The 14,475-nt window shown below is 39.8% G+C and overlaps 1 long non-coding RNA gene across 1 annotated transcript in view; it reads right to left on the reverse strand.

The window, feature by feature from the left end:
* Positions 1-12,404: 12,404 nt before the first annotated feature.
* LOC104964402 (uncharacterized) overlaps positions 12,405-14,475 on the reverse strand; it is a 2,279-nt gene continuing 208 nt past the window's right edge. The window contains exons 2-3 of the long non-coding RNA XR_800410.1: positions 12,592-12,671; positions 12,405-12,452 (exon numbers count right to left, since the gene is read on the reverse strand). This is a non-coding gene — a long non-coding RNA (uncharacterized lncRNA). The remainder of the gene's footprint in view (positions 12,453-12,591; positions 12,672-14,475) is intronic.

Genomic DNA, 14,475 nt, shown 5'->3' on the forward strand with positions numbered 1-14,475 from the left:
TTCACCATAGTGCATATCTGTGACTGTTACAGAATATGTATGTACAAAAAGCTTTGAGAAAATTATCACACAAATGTAAGTAGAGAGTGAGTTTATGTGGAGGCAATCGTGGTGTTATTCCCTATGTGTGTCCAGTGTTGTCTCTCACAGACAACAGCAGATGGCACATGGCTGGCTCCCTGCACGGCCATGTCAGCAGGAATTTAAGGTGGAGGTTACTTTGGTGGGTGATGGTGAAGCCAGATTAGTCCTGTCAGAAAGCAGGCAACAATGCAGCCCGGTACTTTGTTTCCCCGTTTTCAAAGGCAATTGTTCTTTGATAAGGCACCAGAAACAGTTAGCGACATGCTGGTGGGAACCTATGGAAAAGAATACACTTTTCTATCAATTGTGTTTTCCTTATCCCCTGGTGGCGTTTGCTGGGTGTGGGAATAGGCAGCATTCTGGGCACTGCTGCTCTGAGATAGCATTCACAGACCAGAGCAGGAGAACGGGCTGCATTCAGCCGGGAGAACCAGGAGCTGTGGAATTGTACACAGGGATGGACAATGTACACTATCTCTGGTTTGGACACAAAGAAGCAAGGAACATTTTTATTGTAAGGTTTGGCAGGCTGTGTTTCCAGACTCTCTCCATCTTTTTGCATGCTGGGCCTCACTATTTACTTGTATCCTTCTCATTGCAGCAATTTGATCACATTTATTATTTTACATTACATGAGTAGTTTGCTAATGACAGATATATGGTAACCTAGACAATCTCTCTCTCTCTCTCTCTCTCTCTCTCTCTCTCTCACTCTCTCTCACTCTCTCTCACACCTGCATATCCACACATTTCCCTTGATATTCTCACTTTTCACTGACACACTTCCCCACCACCCAGCTTTTGTCCATGTATGCCACAAATTAAAACTTTTCTAATGTTTGTTTCTCTTAAAATGACGGTATATGAAAGCCATTTTTGATACTAGTATTACAGCTAAACATTTGTGTAGCACTTGGTCTGAAACAAGGAGCAAAACATTGTTGTTGATATTGATATAATTGTCTCTTTTTAATAATTGGCATTTTTAGTCCTCATTGATTTGTAAGCCATTCAGTGCCGGAGCTCATCAGATGATGTGAAGCCTAAGCGTTTTTAATAGAAGTTGGACCTACTGCTGCCACCCACAGAGCCTCCACATTGCATGGGATAAATTAGTATTATGATTTTAAGGGATAAATATCCGTTCCACCTAATTAATCCACCACATCACAGGGGGATATGACACCATGAGCCCGAAAGATCAAGGACCACACATCAAAGGCACCACCACTGTTAGAATCCTACACAGGCAAGAATAAGGTTTCTTGTTTATTTTCTGTACAGATGGCCTTTGAACTAATGACTATTGAATACAGCAATATAAGCACATTTGTTTATTGGTTGTTGACCAAATTATGTTCCTTCGTTGGTCCACCAATAAGCATGTCTAATTAGACAGTGGGGTTTCAAAACTCAAGGCTGACATTTTTAATGCTTTTTGAAATTCCTTGTTTGTAAAAACATCATTCTGACATTAGCATAATGTATGATTTAAAGTGTGTGCTTTGAATTAAACTATCATTTGTAGTTCAGTTGTTTATGATCAATATGTTAACTGTGAGCTGATCAATACATTAGACACTTAATAAATACATAAAGTGGTATTAAATGTATTATATTTTCTGTTTAATAGCTCGGTAGTAAGGCTGGTTTTACAAAAAAAATATCAGTAAAGAGGACAGATAACAGTCACTTGTTTTTCAGGAATAATACAAATAAATCCCACTTCTGTTAGAAGCATTACCACAGAATACATGTATTGAGGCTGGCCATAAAATCAATGTTTTCTTACATTATTTGAATTGGTATTAATTAAAGTTACAGACATATTTGTTAATGCGTCCTATTTTTTGCTCCATGTATTTAAATATATAGCTTTTCTTACAGTTTGTTTTATTTAGTGGTTATTACCTGAGCATTTATTGTTCTGACAAGCAACTGACCTTATTAAGCATCCAACTCTGCATTGTGAAGTTGTTATGACATGTTGTCATGGTTCATAATATCCTGAGCAGTGCACACACTTTGGCCCGTCCTCAACCTGACATAAGAAAGGAGCTAGCTGGGCCCTCTCTTCATTTAACACACTGGCTGTGCTCTAAAAAATGTCAGTGTTCTGCCAAGTTTACCACATATTCACTGTTTACTGATGGTTGTTACACATGTGGTTTTTGCATATGCTCTCCTCTCCCACTTAAATCATCTGTGGCCCCTGAGCTTTCTTTTGACATCTGCAGCATTGGTGCTGCCATCGCAGCTTAACATTTTCAAGCAAAGAAAAGGCATTTGTATGAAATAATAATGACCGTTTCAGACATTTATATTTCCCGCATATTGACTGTCATCTCTCCTTTTCTTGCTTTCTGTGACTAACACAACATCCCACACCAACTACACACTTTTCCATCACAACATTGTTGATGTTGTCATTCACAATTTGCTGTAGTTGTTTTTAGGGTACGTTTATTTTATGCTCTTCATTGTGGCACACTTGGTGGTGTGCAGCGGTGGGACAAGACTAACAAAGCTACATCCTGAACACCTCAATCCTCAGCATTCTTCAAATTGATAATGACATGCTTACTAAAAATGTGAAACCGCAGCCTCCGACAAAGCTGGTCTACAGACCTCCTCTCTCGGGACAATCTCCCCGATGTCAGAGACCGTCGGCTCACTGGACGGACTGACTGACTTGGGACTACGATCTTGTCTTCAATAATTCATAGATCAGTATCAAGTGCTTCATTAATATACTATTACATGCCATGTTAAAAAACAAGTCCTTACATTATAAAAAGCCATTATTTTCAATGAACTTGTTAGTATTTTTTAAAACATTCAGCAGAAAACTGCTCTGAGAACACATTTTATTGAGGACTCACAATTGAACTTAAGAACACAGTGCTTTCGTTAGGCGAAATTCCAAATGCCACTCAAAACATTCTCTATCATTTATTTAAGGTAGCATTGTGAACACTCCCTCTTCTGTCAGACTACATCAGTGTAAATGATGTACACATGTCTTGTGGCATAGAATCCTCTTCAAAGAGGCACTGTTTGTTTTTGTCGCTGTTCCTTTGTGTAGGCACGCCTACAGTCTCCTCAGAGTGTGGATGTCACAAAACATTAGGAAGTATGAGATTCAGGATGTTCCATTTAATCTCCTTGACTTCCCCAGTTAGCAGAGGAGCCAAGCAGCAGCTGAGGGAGCCCCGGCATCCTGTAGAACAAAGCTGGCTGACATGATGTTTGCCTGAGGGGCCTGCACTCACTCTCTCACAGGCATAGTCTGCGAGTGTGTAAAACAATGAGAAACCAGTCAGCTGACAGTTACACTAAGCTGCAGTCACTTTGAATGACAACAGCGCATGAGAGGAGCAGTGGCAGCCCCGGTCTGGGACTCAAACAGCTCTGTGAGGAGACACAAAGCTCTATCGCAGCCATCAGTCAGAGCTTCTTGGATCACTGTTGTAGTTTATTGCTGTGTTGGAGTACTGTTGACTGATCACAATCTGTAGTGTATTTTTCCCTGAACACCAACAGCCTGTGGAGGAAATAGCTGCCTGTATGTGCGACTGCGACGTGTTGTCCTTCATTGCAGCAAGTCAAGCACAGTGGTCACACCCAGAGTGCTGTTGTGCCCAGGGGTTAAATAGGAGCAGATGCCTACTTAGACAGAAGGATGACCCTTCTTAAGCATCCCAGTTCAGTTTTCCTCCCATGTAACAATGATCCACAGCAAAACGACACGTTTGACCCCCCATGACCCCAAAGGGTATAGAAATTATAATCAAGGGAGTTATTTAGATTGACCTGATTTGATGCTCAGCTGATGGAAAGGCTCCACCGCTCTGTGTCAGCGCCAATTCAACCCTTTCCTGTTTACCGCCAACTTTCGAATCAGGTTACTGATGGGGAAGAGATTGAGGTGATTGAAATTGGGAAGGCCACCCTGTGCTAGGAATTGTTAACCATTTGGTTTAACAAAAAGAAACATCTTCAAGGTTAGAGAGCGCTTCATCAATGACCTAAAATAAAGACACAAAAGCATGAAAACCAAAGTAAACCACATGTGAACCAAATTATATTTTGCAAGAGCTCAGTTGACACACAGACACTCACACTCTGTCCCATGGGTGTGTAGGCAGCACCACCACCGCTCCCACTAAAGGTAAAGAGGCCCACTCAAAAGGGTCATATGACTCAGCCTTTGGCTTTTCTGCCCGTCTTCCTATGCATCTCTGGGGTACATGAGACTGTTCGGCATCCACCACTTCTCTCATTAGCACATGCCAGGCTGCTAGTTGCTGTGGCTGAGTCCAGGCCATGTCAGGAGCCATGTCTAGGAGCCACTTGAAATGACAAGATGAGAATGAGGGCCAAGGGCTGGCATATGGTGCTGATTAGCAGTCAAGTTTACAGGGGTTCTCTATCCGCACAACATAATCAGACCTACTCGCAGCATCCTGCCCACTGAACATCATCTCACACACACCGATGCCCATGGATCCGTCTAAAATTAAATTATATTCCATTATTTTTAACTTTTTTTGCTTCAATAGGACACACTGAAGTTGTGTGTTTCAAACTGGGTCTTACGTGGCTGATTCAAATATGTGTTTGATTATTTTCTCGTGAACAGGTCTTTTGGAATTAATGAAAATGAAAAGCCAGTTCTCAGGCATGCCCTGAGGGACCTTGTCAAATGTTGATGGATTTCTGTGTGCACTGACAAGTAAAAACTAGATATCTAGAAAATAAGAAATCACAAAACTATTCTACATATTAATGACTTCAGTCTATGCCTGCACTATATGCACCTTCCTGCCCACCAGGCACAGAGCACAACTCCCCTCAAACAAAACTTTCAGTGCCACAGTCGAGGCAGCAACATCTGGCTCCTCGTGTAGGCGCTTATTAGGATCAAATTAAGTAGAAATGAATGGGATGATACATGACAGGGTGCAGATGTTCAAAGCCGTGGTGTGAAAATCTGAGGGCAAAAAAACAGCTTAATGAATTCTGCGTCTTACAGCAAGGGTGAGGCTTTGGGTTCACAGGTTAAAAAAAAAAGGCTAATTAAATTCTGAAGCAGACGCACAAGAAAATAAGTGTTTGTTGCTTGTCGCTCCCCGTATTTACCCCAGGCACGCTTAGGGACAATGTTATGATTTGCAGTTAATCAAGCAATACAGGGAAGTGTAAGAGAGTAGTGTGCTCTTTTTCTGATTTATGAACAGATTGCAGACTCGGACCTCCAATGTTCCGGGTGAAGTGCTGCACATATTAGCTGAACTGTCACTCAGACCGGATAAGCAGCACAAATGTTGAATTGTGGCACTACTTCTTACACACAAATTACTTACAAATTTCACTGCCAGAATAAATGACTAAAAATAAACATTCTTATGAATGTTTTATTTTATCCCCCCTCCCCAAGATTAATCCTCAATAAATCTATAGTAATATTGTACAAATATATATATTAATTAGGTCCAAAATCCTTAGTTGAAGCATTGACTTTTCTTGTTTTTTTACTCATATATATTGTTCTCTTTCTTCCCTCCACCCACATCAAAGTATAATACATTTGAACCACCTCTGCCAGGTAGACAGACTCAGACTCTCAGTGGGCTGTATCAGTTGGTAGAGGTTATTTTAAGAGCCATAAGAGTTTAGTCAAAGAGGGAAAACTCAATTTAACATAAATGATGTCATCACACGTCTTAATGTGACTTTTAGCTGGCAGTCGTGACTAAACGCCTTGATAGTTAGCTCATTGTTGAATCACAATCCTCTTAATTACATCCTTGAGATCTATTATTTTAGTTTATTTTCCTTCTGTGGTGTGGGGCTGTTTCTCTTCTTAATCACTGAGTCTCCCCTTCCTCGTTAATGTCTCCTCAGCTGGCTTACTGAGCTCCAGAGCTGTACAGGGCCGAGTCTAATTTACACATTTTCACCGGCATAATGTTTAACGTGTTTTCCCCCTACCGTAGGTGTGTGTGTGTGTGTCTGGGTGTGTGTGTTTTTGTGAAAGATTTTTCCTTTGCTGCAACAAAGAGAATCATGCTTTGAATTTCACAGACTTGTTACATTTTGGAATTCTTTGACTTATTTTTGAATTATGACTTACAGTATGTGTGTTACTTCCTCATAGTACATGTTTAAGATGTATTTTATTTTTTTATTTAGAAAACTGTTCAGTTTCGAGCATAATGCAAGTAATAGGCTGTGTCAGAGTGTCTTTTGGTGGCATCCAGAGGGAGCAATTATTTTTACTATTTCAATAGAGGGCAGTTGAGTTATTTATTTGGCTGTGTTTTACACACGAAAATGTTCATATATATTACAGAGCTCACTATAAAACTTTAGTGTGAACCCACTTCCCTGCACAGGAGATGTGCTCACAGAAGGAAGTGTTCTGACACACACAAACACACTTTTTTCTTTTTAAATTAAAAGCTAAAGAACTGTTTCTGTAGTAGTGTATATAAATTAAGGACTGAGAGATGAGAGTCTTCAAGGTTGAAAATCATGTAGAAAGTGATGGAAAGAAGCCAGGAGAGAAATAGGGAAGGTACACAGATTTACATACTAACATATACTGTACAGACGGACACACACACACTTCTCCGACTTTGCAAGCATACTCAATCTTTCTGGGCTGGCACTTCCAACAGGAAACTGACAGTATTATGTGACACCATGGAATGTTCTAGGGAGCAGCAGCCTTGCAGCACGGACCTACACCCAACAACAATACGTCTTTTTGTCCTGCCTTTCCCTACAAATCGTAGCCCCCCTCTCAAATGCAGGTGTGGTGTAATATACAAGATATTTTTTTTCAACAGGCATAATTAAAAGAAATGAAGTCAGTGTTTCTTAGCTTAAATCAAAGCACTCAAGGGAATGACACAATTCTCTCTATACAGGGATTTACAAGAACAGCATGCTATAGGACATGCCAACTCTCTAGTAAGTTGATAGAAAAAAGAATTTGATTGGTGAACCAATACAATTGTAAAAAAGAAATGCTGGAAAATTGGAGGGTTCAAACATCTATACAGAGTAAGGACAAGTATGAGAGAATTTTAATTCCAGTAAAATCCTGTGCCTGAGTAACATTTTCTATATATTGGACATATTCTGGCAGCTCTATGGGTATTGTAAAAGGTTCATTATGAAGCACTCTAGCAGGATGTTCAAATTGAACAACCAGCAGACTTTTTAAAAAAAAGCCAGGGAACAAAGCAACCTTGAAACAAGCCTTTAATCATATTTTTAATAGTTTGCTTCCCAATTATATTGTCAACACTTGGGTTGAACATATTTGTAGGTGAAAATATGTTCAACCCACTGATACATTCATTACAGTTTCATTCATTTTGAATATGGTCTCTGCTTACAGCGAATACAGTGAATACTTGTTTTTAGTAGATTGTAATAGTTGTTTCAATTTGTTGTGTTTATCCAGCTGTAAAATAATTCACTTTTCTTCTCTAGTTGTTCAGTAAATAGGTTTAGATTGAAGGTCAGTGAGTTGAACACTTATTTGGCATGTGACTTGAAATCCAATCTCTGTTCTTTGGAAAAATGAATTGCTTCAGTCAGTTCCAACAATTTTTTCTTTCTTTTAAGAGCTCCAACATAAACCGTTGTGCCAAACTCATAGTAGTAAGGATCACATATTTCTTCAGTTTAAATTAAATCATGATTAACTACCTTAGACCTTAAGCAACATTATATCTTTGTTTGTGTGTTTGTGCTTCCTTTGATGATAATTTGAGACACTTTCTGTTACTTAGTGCCTAGCAATAGTCAAACGCTCTTAATTTCACTATATACTGTATCTGCAAAGTATGCGTCTTTATTCTGTGTGTAATTCAAATACAGCTCTTGCATATGTATATTCAACATCTTAAATAGCAAGTGGTAAATGAGTGTTACACACATCATTTTCACAGTTGATATATACACAATCATTTGTTGAATTACTTTAGAAGGGTTGATTTGTGTTTTACTGCTTGTCCTGATGAGGGGGATTTGAGGCTTGCCATGGCTTCATCGGGGCTCCAGCCACACAGCAGGAAGAAGATAAAAAGGGGGCTTTAGAGGAAGGAAAAAAATCACAGCGCATTAAAAACAAATCTACTGGGGGATCCACCAGCAGCTTAAGTGAGCCAAGACGATTAAAGGGTCAGTGGTCATAGACCGCGGCTTGAACGTACCTGATGCCACTCACCTTGGTCCACAAGAGGCGATGCCAAAACCAATCTCTCAAAATCAAAAACATACACAGGAGACCGATGAAGGTCAATGCAAAGTTACCGTAGATAATGACAACTAACTCAGCAGATATTTTGGCTTGTTGGACATTCTTACCATATTTAATATTTTTTAATTGCCGTTTCTAACTTCTAGGTTATTGTATGGAAATGCAGTAAATATGCTGATGGTTTTAAAATGACTGCCATGCATTTACACAATGGTAGTGTCCTTAAGAAAACAACAGCAGATGTGAAGTTCAATGCGATAGCCTTTTAATAACATAGAATGATGGCTGCATGCCACTTGAATAAGCATATTCTACTGTAGAGTAAAATATTACCCAAGAACCTTGTGGAGCACACACTATCCCCTTGGACTTTTTCTTCTAGTGAAACACGGAGGTTGGACTGTAGTGACTCAACATTTCGCTCTATCAATAAGGTCCTCTCTCTTTTCTCTGCCCGGTGTCACTAGTGGTGACTCTGAGTGGCTCCCCAGCCAAAGACCTGCTTTATCAAGCAGCCAATTTAACAAGACAGCTCTTTTCATGCTTGTTGGCTTCTCCAGTGGTAATGGATTTCCTCAATGAGTGTGTCTCTTTTTCCAGGTTTCACACTTTTCCCTCTGTACTGCTGGGCCCCACTCCAGATCAGATCTTTTCCATTGACTTTGATTTCTTAAGGTAAGTGATCCATCACTCCAGGCCTCACCAGCGTTGCTTGAAATCTGGCCTCACTTTGGCTCCACATGGCTGATATTGTACACTCTAATGCAAAGTGAAGTAGCACGTCTAAATAGCTTGTCACTTCACCCCCACCCAACAAATACCCACCCCACCTACAAGTCTCTCTCGTCACCTACATTGGTTTCCAAGCCTCCCAGCTGGGAACCAGTTCCAGTGTTTGTGGGGGAATGTAAACTATATAGCGATATTAAGGGGCATTAAACAAGTTGATTACATTTTCGTCGTAATAATGAATGACGAAAATGTGTAACTGATGTCATACACTTGAGTAAAAAAAAAAAAATGCTAGAGAGAGCTTTGAATAAACTCCCGCCATTGATTCTACTACGCAAGAGTCATACAAAATCAGCATTGCGCAATAATGTAAAAATATACATACTTTCACTCGCTTTTCATAGGCAGGCCATTCATTTAGAAAAATGGTCAGGCAAAACCTCTCTACTATCAACAAAATATGTAGTATACTCAGCCAATCGCCGATAGCTGATGTCTTGGTCCAATCGCCCAATCTTACTAATACTGTATACGCATGTTTATTTTGGATTTTTAAACCGTTTGCAACTAGCTTACTAGATAGCAGGTAGCTGTTCTCAACACACAATGTTAGAATGCCTAACTTGACAGCAGAATAAAGGGTTAGGGTTAGTATGTTTACAGCCTGGTACAAAACAAGGTTTAGTCTTTACAACTATAGCTCACTTGTTTAAATGGATGCATAGAGTTTTGCATTATTAAAGGTGTGACCACTTTAAGTGAAAGGTAGTTTCCATTACAGCCGCTAGCCGATAGGCGTCACCTCAGCTAAGTGGGGCTTTGGGTCAACTAGCGTGTTGGCAGTGTTGGTGCCTGTTGGAAATGTAAAGTAACAATATTGAACATGATATAGTTTTCTGTGTAGTTGATTGTACACCAGGTACCCTGCTGGCAAATACCTTGTACCGTACCTTGTCATGTTACACTTTTATGTGACAAGTTGGTTCACTGAATAAGTCTGTGCTACATCATTTTATTTGTGTGGGTAAGATTCTGGTATTTTATTTATATGTTGGCACTATTATCAGGTAGGGTTATGGTGTCTGTGCTCACAACGCCAGCCTTATTACTTTAGCTTTTTGTCTTTCTACAAAATAAATGCTCTAAGTTGTTGAGTGTTCATGTTTGGTTGTAACCTGTATCATTTGTTTGTTTGTTTGTTCGTTTATTTATTTAAAGGACAGTGCGCATTAATTCACATTGCTGTAAATGAGCCAGTATTAGCCAGCAGGCTAATTTTCAACTGTTGTCCAGTCATCATTGCTCAAATACCCTCACTGATTGGAACATAACATAGCTGAAATATGTTAGCTGTACTGCTGGGTCACCTGTGTCTCTGAGCTAATTTTTAATCGGAGGAAGTGGAAAGACTGCAAGACACAGGGTAGCAAACGAGGGGTGAGCCTTGCAAATCTAGGCGTATTGTAAACACACACACACCACTGCTTCCTCTTTGATAATTACTATCCAATCGAGCATAAATGAGGCGTAATTCAAACTTTACCCTACCAAGTAGACATAAGATCAAACATTGAGGCTAAAACCAGGAAACAGAAGTACCATGCTTTGAAAACCAGTGGTTACTCTGATTCAGCTTTTGTTTAAACCCAAACTAGTTCAGCTGAAAGTGACAGACCAAAACAAAAAGCTAAACACAGGCCAAAACAGAACCACTCTGTATTTTCATATACAGTACTGCTTCAATTTTTAAATTAATATAGAAGATGCTTTTATTTATTTTTTTTGATGAAACTCCATATCATGGATTATCAAGGATTATTTCTGAAACAGTATGGAGCTCAAAGGCTTTCTCTCTTGCCGGTTATACCACAAGGTGAGTTCCTTTTTATATCCAGCTTCTTCACACACATGCTCTGTGCAGTACAGGTTAGTTCTGAGTGTTAGCGAAGCTAATGTAAACAGTAAACACAGACCATATTACGTCCAAAACAGTCGGGCATTGTTTCTGATAGCAACTTTCTTATAGTGCCGTGGGTCCACATTTCCATATCGGACGCAAATCTGGATCAGCTCTGTTGTACCCCTGTTTTTAGAGATTTGGGTACAGAGGAAAAGAGAGAGGGTTTTATTTTCTGACGCTGCGTGAGTTCCCTGACACACCGGGGACACATGTTTATGTATAAAAGACATCACAAAGTGCATTTTGCATGATAGGTCCCCTTTAACTTTTTTTATCTATTTCAGCCTGTATATGCACTAGTGTTATGCTCATGGATATATTTCTTGTTTCCTTGATGTAGAAAGCATAGGTGGAAACCCAATTCAAATATCCTACAGGGTTGAACTATAAAGTAAATCTCAACACAAAGGATTTTTTTGTTTTCATTTCTCTTCTTTCCCCGGCTGTGTTGAAACGTAGTGCAGACTTCCCTGAGATGAACTGCAGTTTTTCAGTTGAGTGACAGATGGGAATAGCTTTAAAGTATTCCACGGGATGTTTCGCAGGAGCAGACAAAGGCAGAGCTGTTATTCTGTGCTCTAATTAGAAATAACTGTCTGTTCAGAGGCGTTGATGCAAACTGACCCGCTGTTTTGACGTCAGTCCAACGAGTCGATCAATATCAGAGTGTGGAGCTGATGCTTATTGAACTAGTTTCAGCCTGATGTTTGACCTCTTGCATACAGCACACATATCTCCACATAAATATTTACTTTTTATAACATGAAGAAGACAAATTATAGACAAATCGATATTGTGTAAATTGTTATCAGGCGCATTGACTCTAAAGAATATGTTTTTTTGTCAACCCCTCTACTTTGAAACCAGCAGTAACACTGTTTGGACTTCCTGCCTGTTGTTTTGTTGTTGTGCGTAGTTATGTTAGTTCATCTCCATGGACAATAAGATTAGAGTGCTGCAGAGAGGACATCATTTAGTTGGCAAGCCTATAAATGAATCGTCCTTACTACATTAAAAACAATTTCCATTATATTTTTAATAGGGCTGTCGAATGCATCAAATCCATTGCAATTGAGTACTTATAAAAAGGATAATTCTTTAAAATAAAGTAAATTAACCGATGTACCAATGTGACTGTACGTTACTCAGGGTTTAATAACACCATTAAAAGTGCCTTGTTTTCCTTGTATTGCGTCTTAATATCTGTTGTTGTCTGATTTTGAAACGGAAGCTTCTGTGATGCAAGAAAAATGTCGGACTTGATCTCACAATAAAGTCCTATCGTATTTTTATTCAGATTCTAGCACTACATAATGCCAAGGAGAGGAAAGGTGTGAAGATGTTACATGACGGTGCTGAACTCACCTGACAGTCAAAGTCCTGCAGATTTCTCCCATTCTGAAGAGAGAGAGATATTCGTTAATCACTGTTGTTATGAAATGAGTTCAAGCATCTAGCGCATATGGATCGGATGGTAAGATATGTCTTAGTTGAATATTCCTTTAGTCATGTGTTATCAAACAAAATGGTGCTGTACCTGTCCTGTCAGGAGAGGTTTGATCTCAGTCAGCTGGACGTCGTGAAGCTCCTCCATTATAGAACTGCTTTACTGTCAACCTGAACACACACGTATTCATGGCAGATTTAAAAAGAGGGAGACAGGTACGGTGTTAGACAGTAACACCTATCAAAATGTCACAGGTGAGCGTCTGTCAGGGATTTTGAAATTCAAAGTCATCTTTAAAGCTGATGAATGAATGGTAAAAGCAGCACAACAGGTAAACATGCACGTAAAGTCCAACAAAATAAAGAGCAGCCTGAAGACAGTTTGGCCGAGGTTTTTTGCGTAAAAATGTAATTATCTTGCATCCATGATCCAGATCTGCTACCTGTCTGTCTGCCCATCTATCTGTCTGTCTCTCTGGGTTTCTTCCTGTGTCTTATCCAACAGTGTGAATCTAATGGAAAGAGCGAGTGACCTCTCATTGGCAGTATGCCATCCAGCTGTGTGTGCGTGCGTGCGTGCGTGCGTGCGTGCGTGCGTGCGTGCAGACAGCTTGGGTAACAGTGGTTCGGAGTGGTTTAGATGGATGTTGAGCTTCCTGTGGGCAATCTGGCTCTGACCCAAACAGATAACTGACTGACAGTGAAGCTGAAGTTTGATCAGTGCACAGAGATGAGATGTACTGTCGATATAGTTAAAATCATCAATGTAACTCGTCCTTCATAAAGGTTTTTTCTGTTGATTGAGAGGAATGCAGAGTATGAAATCAAACTAGCGGTGCAAGATGTTCAGAAAAACAATTTTAAAAAAATGCACTAAAAATGCAATATTGTTATTATTTATTATCATATGAAAAACATTCAGGAATTCCAATCAGATGATACAATACATGTTTTAAGGTAATCCTTTCTGAACCTTAACACTTTTCATTTAAATTACATTCCTCTTTTGCAATCACAGCTTCCTTTCAGTATTATCTCCTGTTCCTCTCAAATGTTAAGGTTGTCCACTTTGGTTATTTGATCAATTGATTAAGAAGGATTATGATTAGTGATTAGCTGTGTTTGTCCATCACCACAACCTCTGTGTATCCACGATGCCTTAAATGATGTTAACTTTTCTTATAGATTAGTCATAGAAAATGAAACCCTGTACGCTTTCCCTTTATATTAAGTAGCATAAAGTTGCAGCGTTACTGTTGACGTTCACCTGGAACTTGGATAATGTATTGATCATGCACACAGATAATGTGAAAGATAACTTGTGAAAGTATTAGACATTTCAAGTCTAACTAAAAATGATCAGTTACAATAATAAGCTTAGCATCATATCTGTGTGCGTTAACTGCGTTTCCAAGATGAAGTGAGTGTATAACGATGCTCTTGGCTCAGCTGTCCGCCTACACACACACACACACACACACACACACACACACACACACACACACACACACACACACACACACACACACACACACACACACACACACACACACACACACACACACTGTTTCTCACACCCACACACACACACACACACACACCGAGGCTTAACTGTTGCTAAACCGAGCCTGGTATCCCGGCTTCACACACACACACACACACACACACACTTAAATGCTGCCTAATTAATGAGCCTGGATGCTAATGTTAGCTCCAGGCACACAGCTCAGGCGTAGCAACCGTTACTATGGGAGACGTTGCCCCACACACACACACACACACACACACACACACACACACACACACACACACACACACACACACACACACACACACGGCAGTAACCAAATACACCGTCGCCATAGAAGATAACCCTCACAAGGACGGATCAATAACATACGAGCTAACTCAGAAGTACCCGTTAATACGACAATTAGCCTAATGAGCTACACTAGCTATTCATAGCTAATCAGAT

The sequence above is a fragment of the Notothenia coriiceps genome, unplaced genomic scaffold, assembly GCF_000735185.1.
Source record: "Notothenia coriiceps isolate Sejong01 unplaced genomic scaffold, NC01 NC01_scaffold00037244, whole genome shotgun sequence".
In the NCBI taxonomy this organism is placed as follows: Eukaryota; Metazoa; Chordata; class Actinopteri; order Perciformes; family Nototheniidae; genus Notothenia; species Notothenia coriiceps.